At 38.7% G+C, this 14,156-nt stretch overlaps 1 long non-coding RNA gene across 1 annotated transcript; it reads left to right on the forward strand.

The window, feature by feature from the left end:
- Positions 1–1,556: 1,556 nt before the first annotated feature.
- Positions 1,557–11,221, forward strand: LOC118000959. The gene is made up of 2 exons (XR_004676590.1): positions 1,557–2,728; positions 9,524–11,221. It is a non-coding gene; the product is annotated as an uncharacterized LOC118000959 (long non-coding RNA).
- Positions 11,222–14,156: the final 2,935 nt, after the last annotated feature.

Consider the following 14,156-nt stretch of genomic DNA (forward strand, 5'->3'; position numbering starts at 1 on the left):
CATTTTGAAAGATGCTATTCTAAAACTTGTAGTTTATGAGCATGCCTAGTGTATCACCCTCATCAGCACTGGTGGGGCAGGATGGTGATGGTGGTGGTGGTGAGGGGTCTATAGTTTAAAGAATAAACATTGATTTCTGTAAGGTTGAGCATCTTTACATATCTTTATTGACCATTTATTTTTCATTTTTGATTTACTTTGACCTGTTTTCTTTTGGTTGTCTTTTTCATATGGATTAGTAAAAACTCCTTAGATATTGTGGATATTGGCTCTTTATTACATATGTCACCATACTTTTCCTCAATTTTTTCTTAACGTTTTAACTTTTTTTTATGGTCTTTTGTTTAAAGTTTTGCACATTTAAATGTGTCTGTATTGTTACATTTACTTCATTGTTTTGTGTCTTATGGAGGAAGACCAAGATTATAAATCTGTCATCTTCAGTTTTTATATATGCTTTTTTTTCTAACACTTAGATCTTGTATCCATTGGGCGTTTTATTTGTGTGGGTGATTTAAGAGAGTAAACTAACTTTACTTTGTTCTAAATCAGTAGTTAGGATGAATGGATAAAGAAGATGTGGCATATGTATACAATGGAATATTACTCAGCCATCAAAAAGAATGAAATCTTGCCATTTGCAATCACATGGATGGAGCTAGAGTGTACTATGCTAAACAAAACAAGTCAGTTAGAGAAAGACAAATACCATGTGATTTCACTCATATGTGGAATTTAAGAAACAAAACAGATGAACATAGGGGAAGGGGAGAAAAGAGAGAGGGAGGCAAAACTTAAGACTCTTAACTGTAGAGAACCAACTGAGAGTTGATGGAAGGAGGTGGGTGGGGGATCGGCTAGATGGGGGATGGGCATCAAGGAGGGCACATGTTATGATGAGCGAGCGATGAATCACTAAATTCTACTCCTGGAACCAATATTACACTACATGTTAACTAACTAGAATTTAAATAAAAACTTGAAACAAAAATAAATAAATAAGTCAGTAGTCAGTTGCCCCAATTACTTCCCCCTTGATATGAAATTCTTCTCATATACACATGGATTAGTTCCTGGATTCTTTATTATGCTCTAGTGATCTGTTGCCTATCTTTGCGCTGTGTCACCCTGTTTAATTAGAATAGATTTGTAGGGGCGCCTGGGTGGCTCAGCCAGTTAAGCATCTGCCTTCAGCTCAGATCATGATCCCAGGGTCCTGGGATTGAGCCCCGCATTGGGCTCCCTGCTCTGTGGGGAGCCTGCTTCTCCCTCTCCCTCTGCCTGCTGCTCCCCCCTGCTTGTACTCTATCTCTCTGTCAAAAAAAAAAAAACATTTGTAGTGTGTTTTTGTATCTGATAGGGTATTTTTTCACCTTCAAAATGCCATTGGCTGTTTTTTCTGTATTTACTCACCTACAGAAATTTAGAGTATACTTGTTGTATACTATAAAAGCCTATTGATATCTTTATTGTTTAAGTAAATATTAATAGATGTAAATAGGGATGAGCTGCATTTCAAGAGAAAATTATAGGCTTTGTTTTTTTTTTGTAACAAGGGTAAGCTTTAAAAGTTTTCCAAAAAATATATTGATTGACACTCTCTAAAATGTCTATCCAGATAAGGAAAAATTAAATATTCATGTCACTAAGATAAATATGCCTTGCTTAAGTACTCTTTAAAACCTGGCAGCAAAGCCAATGTCTGCTGCTATTTTTCCATTAATTTGTATTACATCATTAGAGTTTCATTCCAATAGAGAGATCTTTTGGCTCTAAGACTTACAAAAATCATGCTTACGATTTTCAAATTGTTTTCAGTATTTCTTTTAAGAGGATAAAGGTTTGGTAAACACTGCTGAGTATAATCAAAATAATACCAAAATATGATAATGTTTTACATTTAGAAAATTGCTTATGGAGAAGATAGTGTTGCTCTTAGCACCAGCCACCCTTGGAGGGAACATACAGGCTGTGGATCATTACCTAGCCCTTTAAATGCAATCTAGATAGAGAGCAGCTCACTTATTAGCTCTTCTTATTAGTGCCAGACATTATCTCCTTATATCAAGTAAACCTGCCATTCAAAACCTAAATCTATTAACTCCCTGTGGGATTTAGAGTGGTTAATAGAAAGGCAGCCCTGCGCCCTCTGCCCAGGCACCTCTTTATCCAGAGATTATCTTCCACACAGTGATGTATCAGTCAACACCAGAAGGATCCATTCCCATATAGATCTTCCCTTGAGTCTGTATCTCTGGAGAGATTCACAAAAAGCTGATAACATTGGTTGCCTCTGGGAAGGAGAACTGGTGGGTAGGGGCAGGCATGAGAAGGCTTTCCACTCTGAATTTTTGAAATACAAGAATTTATTACCAAAAACAAATATTTAAAAGAAAAATAAAGGATCCATTCCCTGAGTTCTCGTTCTGTAAATGAGGATCCCATCCTGGTAGCTTTTCTTGAATAATGTGCCAGGACTAAAATTAATTGTGACATTCTTGTTATTGGTGTACCCAGAAAACACCTCTGAAACCTCCATCATGGAATACATTCTGTGACATGTTTGATCTGCCCCACAGTAAAGAATTATAGTGATCCACCCTTTCATCTAATTGCCCTGGTTTCTCCCAGTATCTTTTAGATAGCTGTCTGGCATTGCAGTGCATTCTGGGGCCATGTAACAAGAGGACTAGTGGTGCCTATGAGACTTCATCCTGTGGCCTGAGAGGTACCAAGCTCTAATCTCGGCTTCTTAGAACACTCACTGCTCATCTGGCCACATCCTGTGTTTTCTGCCACCAACAGCTGCCCACCCAGCCCACTGTTCAAAGCCCAAAAGACCATTTGAAGGGCAATGTATTATTTAATAGGATTATTGCATTCTGGAAGGAGACCACCATGGCAAAATAAAGCCACTCCTTTTCATAGTAAAGGGCATTTCTACAATTTAAAATGATTCTCTAAATTACGAAGACAAATTGTATGAAAGGTCAAATTTTACTTAAAAACTAAATTTTATTTACTTATTTACTTATTTATTTATTTATTTTTAAAGGTTTTATTTGTTTATTTAACAGAGAGAGAGAGCACAAGCAGGGGGAGCGGCAGGCAGAGGGAGAGGGAGAAGCAGGCTCCCCACAGAGCAGGGAGCCCGATGCGGGGCTTGATCCCAGGTCCCCGGGATCATGACCTGAGCTGAAGACAGACCCTTAACTGACCGAGCCACCCAGGCACCCCTTAAAAACTAAATTTTAAAATGTTTATAGCTGAGTGGTAAGATTATGGGTCATTGTAATCTTCAGGATATTCTCTGTTTTCCAGAATTTTTTTAAGTGTCCACATGGGTTAGATTTATAATCAAGAGAGAATATTACTTTTATAAAAGTAAACTTTGAATTTGTAAATAAGAATATTTTTAGAGTGTGCAGTGTACTACTTTCATGTTTATAATTTTATTAGGTTATTAATTATTTACTTGTTATATTAAGCAAAGAATCATTAAATTGATGCTCTTAGACTCAAAGTGGGTCTCAAGAGATCACTGGCATATTGTTAGGTGGAAAAACCAGGATACTGATAAAGCTACAAATAGCAATGGTATGTTTTATCTAAAATTCAGATGCACAGGAAAAAATTGGAAAATAACATTCAAAAGCTCTTAACAGTTTCTTATAGAATGGCGTTATTGTTTTGGGGTTTTTTTTCTCTACTCCAACCTTTTTAATGTGGTTGAGATATGTGTGTGGATGTGTGTATTTAAAGTAATTATCTCGTTCTGTACCATCTTGAGTGATTACTGTCCTATGTAGATTTACAGTGAAACTGCTTTTCAGCTTCTAGATATGCTTATGAAAATGTGACATGGGGGGCACCTGGGTGGCTCAGTAGGTTAAGCCTCTGCCTTTGGCTCTGGTCAAGATCCCAGGCTCTCTGCTCAGTGGGGAGCCTGCTTCTCTTTCCCTCTGCCCCTCCCCCACCCCATGGTCCTGCTCTCTCTTTCTCTCTCTCTCTGCTAAATAAATAAAATCTTTTAAAAAAATGTGACATGGCAGGAATTACATGTGGGACCTCAATGAAAAATAAGGGGTGCTCCACAGAGGAATGAGAAGGCTTCTTCTGCAAGGCTGCTGTCTTCCATGGGTGCTCCATGTACCTGGACAGAAACTTGAAAAAGTTGCAAAATGCTGCTTTAACCACCAGCGTTGAAAGCATATGGCTCAGTATTTGGAATCATAAAAGCCCGGGCACCTTGTGGTCTGGCTTCTCAGGTAAAACTAGGAGCCTGGTTTAGGAGAACCTGCTCATTTAACGTGTATATGCCTTGATGATAAAACCCTTTCAAATAAAGGAGAAATGAATTATTCAGGATTTCTGTATCTATCAAGCAGGGAAGTATAAGAAAGTAACATTTTACATTTGTGAGTAATTTTCCATGTTCTATTATTTGAATGATTTTACAGGAAGGTGAGTATGTTTTTGTATGGTAATTTGTGGAGGAATCATCTTTATGGAAAACAATGATCTTTACCTGAATTCCATGACTTAAAAATAGCTCCGCCCCCATTCACTTCCTCTCAACAGTATGAAAATAAAAAAGATGTATTCCAGTTTTAATAATAAGAAGAAAATATAGGTAACTTCAAATTTGAGTCTCGGGAGAGTTCCAAAAAAAAGAGTGGATGAAAAGTTTCAGTATCCTTGGGGCACAATAAATCTATTTATTGCTCTGTTTATTGCTCCATCAACTGGAAGCCTGAAGCCAAACTGTCATTCTGTCGGGCTAACTTCTCAGGAGGTAAAGCTGAACTTCTCATATTTCAAAATGAATGCAAACCACTGAGTAGTAACAAATGTAAGAACAATTTGCATTTTCAGTACCTCTGAGCTGAATTTGAAGAAAAGATGCCTAATTTAAACAGGATATAAATGTCTTTTTGTGATTGGATAGTGCAAGAAAATATATGAGGTGGCTTTTTGGTTTATTTTGTTGTTGTTGTTTGTTTTCTAAACCAGGTCTGGCAGTCCATATGAAGAGAGGGTTACATTTCTGACCCCCTGGCTTTGTCAGCATATTGTTGCAATCACACTCTTGGTTGGTCATCTTCTTCTCTTAGCCAGCCCTAGGAGCTGTGCCGAAGGCCTGTGATCCTCCACACATCCAAATGTGGAATTCATTCTCTAGTGGGATCCGTGGGCAAATAGTGCCTACAGGAAAAACAAAAAACTTTATAGTGTCCGGCAAATTTTGGGAAGTTAAAAGCAGGACACTTTCCAGGAAAATGCTGGGCTTTAGAAAGTGTTAAATCTCTTCCGTTCCATTGACTACTCACTTTTCGCTGCTCAGCTCACTTATTAACTTAACTTCTTCATCTCATAAACATTATTGGTGTGAAGACCAAACCTGTCATGTCTTGTTTCCCTATGCTTGTCCTCTGAATCCAGAGCCAAATGAAGATCAGGTCATTGTGGAATGTTTGCTGTACAGAGCCCAGCAAATTAGGAGAGGGCTAAAATAATTGCTAAATTGGGTGAATTTGTATTTAATTCCTAGAAAAGCTGAACCTAACAAAGAGGGGTCTTTGATAGCTCAGGGTGGGAAGACCCTGCAGGTGCAGTATATTTGTCTGTATTGTCAGGGTCCCCGGAGCTCCTGCTTCCTTTGTGGGGCATGTGCTTGTGTGTCCTGCATGGAGAGAAGTGATACTGCTCATTGCAACCACAAGGACATCACTGGACTTGCTTTTCTAGTAATTGCAAAAAGTTTGTGCTGAGCCCATTCTCATCTAGTTCCCTTTGTGACAAAAGTGAGAAAACTATAGCTATCAAAGTATAGCCTAGGGAGCTCCTGGGTGGCTCAGTCAGTTAAGCATCCGACTCTTGATTTCAGGTCAGGTCATGAACTCCCCACATCAGGCTCCGCGCTCAGCGCAGAGTATGCTTGGGATTCTCTCTCTCCCACTCTGTCTACCCCTCTCCCTGCTGTCCCTGTTCACTCTCTCTCTCTCTCAAATAAATAAATAAAATCTTAAAAAAAAAAAAAAAAGTGTAACCTTGGATTTGGAACAGGACTTTTCTCTGGTCAAAATTCATCAAAACTAACTGACAGATTTAGAAATCTAACTGATTACCTTTTCCTTTGCATTCTGCCGAGAGGGAACCAAGAAAACTCTTTGAATGAAAGTATGAGTGAAGACATGTTTTGTTCTCATAGTCTGGTCTAGGTTAGGAATAGAGTCTGGAGCCTGGTGCCTCTCCTTACCAGCTCTGTGCTTTGGGCACATGACTTAGCATCCCTGTGTCTGTTTCTACACCTGTACAGAGGGGAGGGGATACTGGAGTAGATGCCTCCTAGGATTGTTTTGAGGATTGAACTAGGTAATATATGTATAGTACTTGGACTTCTGCTGGGCATATGGTAAACAGTAGTAATTTCATCTGTCATTATTATTATCTGCCTCTTTTTTATATTTTACATAAAAAGGTTGATTTAAGAGGTTTTCAATTACTATTTTGAAATACTTTCATAGAATTTCTGTATTTTTCTTCAGGTAATGGTTGACTCTTCCTAGAAAGCATGATGGAATGTCCTTGTATTGTAGATTAGTATAAATTTAATTGTAGTTAATATTGGGGGTCTCATGATTGGACTCTTCAGTTACAAGAATTACTTATAGAAAGTTATCAATAACTTTCTAAGTGCCCCAGTATATATGTATTCAGTTGTTTATGCATTCAGCCAGTATTGACTGAGCACATAGAGTGAGTCAGACTCTGTTCTGGACCCTGGGAATTTAGAACATGTCAGATAAAGCCCTTACTCTCACATGGTTATGTTCTAGTGAGGGAGACAAACCATTAGCAAGTAAACCAATCAACATGATAATTTCAGATTGTGCTAAGTACTATCAAGAAAATGTAACAGGATGCTCTGGAAGGGATGGGGAGGGGTCTTTTAGGGAAATACAACCTATCCTGCGATTTAAATGACAAGAGGAAGCTATCAGGCACTGTCAGTGGAGAGAAAAACATTCCACCTCCAAAGGGGGGCCAGCCCATTTAGAGGGAAGAGCTAGTGCAAAGGGCCTGAATTGAATAAGGATTTTGCATGATCAGAGGGCAAAAACAACACCCAGGTGACTGAAACAAGAACATTGTCTCCATTTAACAAATGTAGAGCAAAGGTTATGGCCAGGGCTAGCATTAGGAATTGAATTCGAAGTGGATACATCCCTACTTTGATCACCACAAGTTTGCTATTTTGGTAAGGTTGGTATATCTTATTTTTATTTTGAGTTTTGGAAAGTCAAACATTCGGGCGCCTGGGTGGCTCAGTTGGTTAAGCGACTGCCTTCGGCTCAGGTCATGATCCTGGAGTCCCTGGATTGAGTCCCGCATCAGGCTCCCTGCTAGGCAGCGAGCTTGCTTCTTCTTCTGACCCTCCCCCCTCTCATGTGCTCGCTCTCTCTCTCTCTCTCTCTCTCTCTCATTCTGTCTCAAATAAATAAATAAAATCTTTATAAAAAAAAGGAAAGTCAAACATTCAAAAGTAATATAACAAGCCCCATGCATCCATCATAGAGCTTCTCCAATTATCAAATTATAGCCAAGCTTGTTTCAACTGTTCGTATGCCTTTAATTTTTCATCTTTTAGTGCTTTGATTCCATCCAGCAACATTTTTTTAAGTTGTCCAATGTGCCAGATATTATATTCTGTGAGTATATAAAAGTAATTAAAAGCAGGTCTTTCCTCAGCACCTCAGGATCTGAGTAGACACACCTACACAAAGATCATATACTGACTATGATAAATAACTATTATAAACCAAGTGTTACGGCAACCCAGAAGAGAAAGCGATTAATGCTTTCCTGAGAAATGGGGAAAGCGGAGTTTGGAGAACTCACAGAGTGAGATTGCAGGACGTGGAGATGGGAAGGAAGGTAGGGTAAAGGACAGAGCACAAAAGTGGAGAGCATTTGGGGACAAATGATTGGAACTTGGGGTATTTTGGGAGTAGTAATGGAGATACAGCTAGAAACATGGTTTGGGCCACATTCTGAAAGGCCTCAGTCACTACTCTAAGAAATTAAATTTTATTTCATAGGGAAAGGAGAACAATGCAATGATATTAACAAAGAACTGGAATGATTAGATTAGTGCCTAGGATGATATTGCTAGTGAGAGCGTGTGGCACTGATTTGATCGACAAATCTCTGAGCCTGCAACAGGGAAATGAATTAGGAGACTGGTTTATTAGGCCAAATGAACATTAGATTACACAAGACAAATGAAATACTAAACAGAGTTGCGTAAGTGTGGAATCACAGAAATAGGCTGAAGTAGATCAGATAAGGCTTTTTGGAGAAGATGACTTTTGGCCTTGATCTTGAATATGAAAACATAGATGGGAAATGAAGGGAGGGGATTGCAATATTATGAAACATAGCATGTGCAAAAAGCACAGGGCTCCGAAAACACAAGGAATGTTCAGTAACTTGCATGGAGGGATGTGAACGTGCTGTTCAAATAGCACTAGCAAAAGATGGGAAAGCTTTAATGGATTCAAAGACCGCAAACAAGGCAAGACTTAGTGTCTCGTGGGATATGGAGGATGTAGGAGAGAAATGAGTTGCAAATCTGAGGGTCCTAGACTAAAAATCTTTTAAAGGGTAGATTGTTTAACAAGAAAGAGGGCGCCTGGGTGGCTCAGATGGTTAAGCGTCTGCCTTCGGCTTGGGTCATGATCCCCGAGAGCCGGGAGCCTGCTTCTCCCTCTGACCCTCTCCCCTCTCATGCTGTTTCTCTCTCGCTCGGTCTCTAAAAAATAAATAAAATCTTTTAAAAAAAAAAAAAAAGAAAGAAAGAAAGAAAGTACAGGGGCGCCTGGGTGGCTTGTCTGTTAAGCGGCTGCCTTCGCTCAGGTCATAATCCCAGGGTCCTGGGATAGAGCCCTGCATCAGGCTCCCTGCTCAGCAGGGGAGTCTGCTTCTCCCTCTCTCTCTCAAATAAGTAAATAAAATCTTTTTTAAAAAGTGCTGTGGACATGCTTAGTGGAGCATTTGGATGGAAATGCCAGCGAGCATTTGGAAATTTCAGGCGAAGAAGGTAGATTTGGAGTCTTCAGTGGGAGGCAATGGGAGGCTGAAGCTAAACCAAGAGGGACTATTTGTTGATGGTTTCCTTTTATAACTATAAACCAGGTGTAACCAATCCTTTATGAAACATCCCACTCCGCTCGGTACAGGTCAGAACATGACCCTCAAGATTAGTGATGTTTTGTGTATCGATTGCTCTGTATCCTGGACAGTATAACCAGAATATTTTCTATAGGGGCTGTCTCTGCTTTCCAACCTCACATTTGTTAACAGTATTCTTTTACGACAGTGGTTTATAACAGTAGTGCAGTTGGGGGATGTCTAGAGCTGCCTTTAATTTATAAACATTACTGGCACCTTATTTGGTTTACTGATTGTCGACTGTGTTTTCTCTACCACAGACTCACAGAGTTTCTGTTTCTTGTGTCAGGTTTCACCGTCCGTAACGAAGCGTGAGACTCTTTGGAAACATAGACTGATCATCTTTGGGGGAAGCCTCTCTTCCCGAAAACCTGATATTGCACTGGGATTTGCGTGTGTGTGTTTCCCTTTAACTGGTGAAGGAAGTGTATGGAAAGTGCTCCCCACCTGCATGGCCCAGACGGGGCCAACAAGCAAAGGGAGGGGTGCAGTGACTGCTGTCCAGCATGTGTATTGATGGTAAGCAACACCGTGGTCACACCAGTTATTCTCCATCAGGAGTTTTAATCAAAGAAGATGAGCAGAAGACAATCGCTGGCTCCCTGTTACCAGAAAGCCAAATTGTAGAGTGCAGGTTGAAGAGAAATCGGGGCCTGGAGTTGCTGGGCACTAGAAAGGGGTGGGGGTGGAAAATCAGAAAAAAAAAAAAAAAAGAGAGAAATATTTCATTATGTTAATGAAGAAAAGAGAAAATCAAAGCATAAATATTTTTGAAGAAGGCTTTTGGTAGCTGAGAACCTATTAAGATATGGGAATCTAATCACCTAACGTGGATTCCTTAAAGACCTGATCCTAGAAGAATATTCTCGTTTCACCGTTATGTTGGTGCAGTATAGTACCATTATTTTATGTTGTGCCAGTGAATCCAATTGCCAGAAATACGTCTGAGTGTTTTCGTGCATCTTTTTCTTAAATGCAAGAGACTTTTATTGACTCTTAACAAGCATGCCTGCCCAAATTTTGTTGCATGTTTTAAGTAGCATAGCTATACACACTTTTTTTTTTATACTCCTTATCTAATGTACCAAACTTCTACAAGGATAACAGGACTGGGAATAAAGTCAGATGAATGTGATCCTGTAAATCTGTAGGAAGCTTTAGAAAATAAATCTTTTGGTCTTTCCCTAGCTTGGTTATCTTCAGAGTTGAAGCAACCATACTTGATCTAAGGAAGATAATATTGACAATCAAAACACCTTTCTAAAAAATCTGAGTCCAAAGTAAAAACTTAAGCAAATGCAAGTGTTCTGCCAGCAGTTAGTTCTGAGTGGGCATGGAAAGGACTACTTATTTTCAGGGCTGCATTAAGTTGGATTGCTGCTATTAAAAAAAAAAATTAAGTACATGGATCAAAAACATACCCGAAGGCTTAGAAGAACACAGAAAGTTTCTGCTAAGTTCCAAGTGAGGAATTTTGTATTTTAAGAGTCTGCAGACTGCATCCATAAATATAGCATTGACTTGCAATGCAAAAGAATCAGTGAGATTAAAGTCATGGAAGGTTTCTCTGTGAGCCTAGAGTCAGTATTGTTTACATTAAGAAACCCTCAATTGCCATCTTGCGATTTTCCGTGGAGTCGCAAGCACAGCGTGGCTTCTGCTCCCAAATACATATGATCAGATGTAAATACTACCTTGCATTCGATTGTTCTTTCATGATTGTTTTGTGCTCCTTTTATTAAAAACACGTGAGACCTAAAATAACAAGACAAGACCTAGTAGACTTTATTTTATTCGCAGAGCTTGGGCTAGAATTTTCTGAAATGCTTCTGGTTCATGATATGGAAGACTGTAATTTGCGATTTCAACCAAAAAAGCAAACATTTAATCTGGTGGATAAGTTTGGATCCTGTCAGTCATGTATATTCTGTAGAACCACTTGAAATGGGGTGATTTTGCTTAAAATTAAAAAGTTTTGGCCCCAACTGGCCTGTTAGAAAAAGCCAGGACCATTTTATGTCTAAGAAAAGTAAGCAGCATTGCTGCACCTTTTGCTGCACTGGGCTATCTGTGTAATAAACCCAGATTCTGCACTGTCGTCATTTCATTACTAGTATAAGATGTACTTTTCTTTTGAAAAAAATGTTCTGCATGCCCAAGTGTCTTTCTCCGGCTGAAAGGTTTTGTCCATTTCATAGTGTTCAAATCCAACCATGGACATTAACTTTGTTCTCATTTTTTTGCCGAAGCCTTCCTTTTCCTTATAATACTATTATGTTATCGTTGTTGTGTCTTGGGAAAAAGTCCAAGGAATGTAATGTTATTTTAATTTTCTATACTTAAAATCTTAAAATGTTGTCATAATTTTTAATCACGAGGCCTCTATAAAATGGTAAATGTAAGACATTATCACTGTTTTAGCATTCAAGATACAGGTCATAGAAAGTCTCTACTTGGTTGATAAAAGGAGCAGTTTTTTTCCCCACTCATGGTGCATGTGATGCAGGTTTTTTTATTCCCTACAATGAGATGCACCCAGTACAAAGATGAGACTCCCGTCCTTCAATATACGGTTTTGCTTGTATGGTATGTCAGATTTATGAACTACCCACACTTTTTTCTTCATACCGATTGACACATTTAGAGAAAAGTTTAAAAGAGCAAAATCAAAAAGTCAAAAATGTTACCACTGCTAGTCTGCTATTTAGGAATTGAAAGCACATTATCATTAGAATGATTCTTTAAATAAAAAGCTATGAAAAGAGGGGCACCTGGGTGGCTCAGTTGGTTAAGCAACTGCCTTCGGCTCAGGTCATGATCCTGGAGTCCCAGGATCGAGTCCCGCATCGGGCTCCCTGCTCAGCGAGGAGCCTGCTTCTCCCTTTGACCCTCCCCTTTCTCATGTACTCTCTCTCTCTCTCATTCTCGCTCTCTCAAATAAATAAATAAATCTTAAAAAAAAAAAAAAGCTATGAAAAGAATCGAAGGATTGTGAGGTAACCTGTATTTTTCAGAATAAGGCTCTGTGTTCCTAGCTAATTTTTAAAAGGTGGAAACACTGCATATTCACCCAGCAGCCCATCCAGGTCTCTTGCCTGGCATCCCTAACGATGTGGACCACCCTCCATCTAATTAGGCCTCTGCCCAATGCCAGCATTTCTGCTGTCCAACCAGTAAGCTACAGTTCTATGAGAAAAATAAATGTGTGTGTGAATTGGGCTGTTGTAACACAATACCAGGCTTTTCCCTATTTAAAGTGAGACATTAGGCTGACATAGAGGAAGTGAATGAGTTTTCCTGAGTCCCCAAGATATGATTAGGGTAGGAAACAAACCCATATCCAGGAAGATCTCAGGCAGGAAGGAACCAGACAGACTGTAAAACACAAAGTGGCCATTTCTGTCTTTTTTGAAATGGAGCAAAAGAACATTAAGGTAGTAAGGAGACACCATGGGCATTATCAGCATCTTTGTGGTCTGATGAAATTAGTCCTCTAATGAGCATTAATTTAAGGCAACCCTGCCTGATAATTCTCTGTGTATGTGAAATGTCTTGGCATTTTTTATGTTTGATATAATTTACCTTTATGTTAATTCCTTAAATTATTTAAACTAAATCTATAATATTCAGAGAGCCATGTGGGGTATTGGAATAGCTGTTTTAAGTGGAGGAAAAAGCAAACTCATCTATCTCTCGGATTTACCGAGAAAAACAGACTTTCTTTTTTTGTTTTCATGTCCTTTATTAGCATAATGATTGTAGTCACTTATCTTTTTCTAATGTTAGTAAATATGTTCTGTTAGAAAGTTTTGAAATGTAAGTGAAAACCTATTTAAGACAGTAAAGGAATTGACTACACCCTTCAAAAATCATCAGATATTGAAAATGAGAGATAATTTCCTAGAACCCATAATTTGGGTTTCACATCCCTACAATATTTCCGTGCTATGTTGGTACTTTGAAAAAATCCAGTAGCTTACACTTAAAAGTGAAAAAACTCTGCATATCCTGATATGGACCACATTTTAAGATATAACAGGCATTGTATTTATACTCAATAGTCATCAGACACAGCTTTCAAAAATGATACTGTATTCACAATAGAAAAAGTCTCATCTACCACATAGTAGCATGTACACATTTAAAGAGTGAAATCTCTCTTTTCCTCCTTCTTGCTCAAAAATTTCTTTAGTTTATTATTTTTTAAGTGGTCCCAGCAGCACATTAAACACAGTGAGAGAAGTCTTCCTCAAAATAGGTGAGATGGAAGATATGCTCATTTCTGTCATTTCATCAGTACAGTAGCTGAAGCATCCCTAAATTCCAGTCATGTTATTAGCCCTAACCTTACTAGTGAAGGTATATAATTTGAGACAAGAACTAATTTCTTCACATCATTAGAGTATGATGTGAGCAGTAAGGTACCACTAAGATGTAATTTATGTACGGAGTTGACCCTTGGCTTCTTGATATAGGTTATGTTCCACTATTGAGCATTTGGTGTCTTCTTATTGACGGGATATGTCACATTATTTTGCTTGGCAAAGCAGAATGAGCTTTCTGGAACTGAAATATGTCCAAGAGGGGAATGCAATGGCAAAAGTCACCATCACATTAATAGGACCATCTTTCTGAGAGAAAGCTCATCTTTAGGTAGTTCAAATCCAAGTTTCAAAGAGCAGCATGAGGAACTACTCTTAATTTGGCAGTGACCAAAAGGTGGTGGGGACAAAGGTAGAATATTCCCAAACCAGTTCTCATTTTCACTTTCCCTTTATTTTGGGTAATAATTAAGCTTAAGTTCTATATGAAAATGGGAACCACCATTAGCATATCTGGAAAACATTGGAAGCAGAGTTCACAAGGTCATTCCAAATTAAGAAATCCCACTACATATTCTGTAAGATTTCTGGCAAAAAGAA

Source organism: Mirounga leonina, unplaced genomic scaffold (assembly GCF_011800145.1).
Source record: "Mirounga leonina isolate KUSES-001 unplaced genomic scaffold, KU_Mleo_1.0 Mir_53, whole genome shotgun sequence".
In the NCBI taxonomy this organism is placed as follows: domain Eukaryota; kingdom Metazoa; phylum Chordata; class Mammalia; order Carnivora; family Phocidae; genus Mirounga; species Mirounga leonina.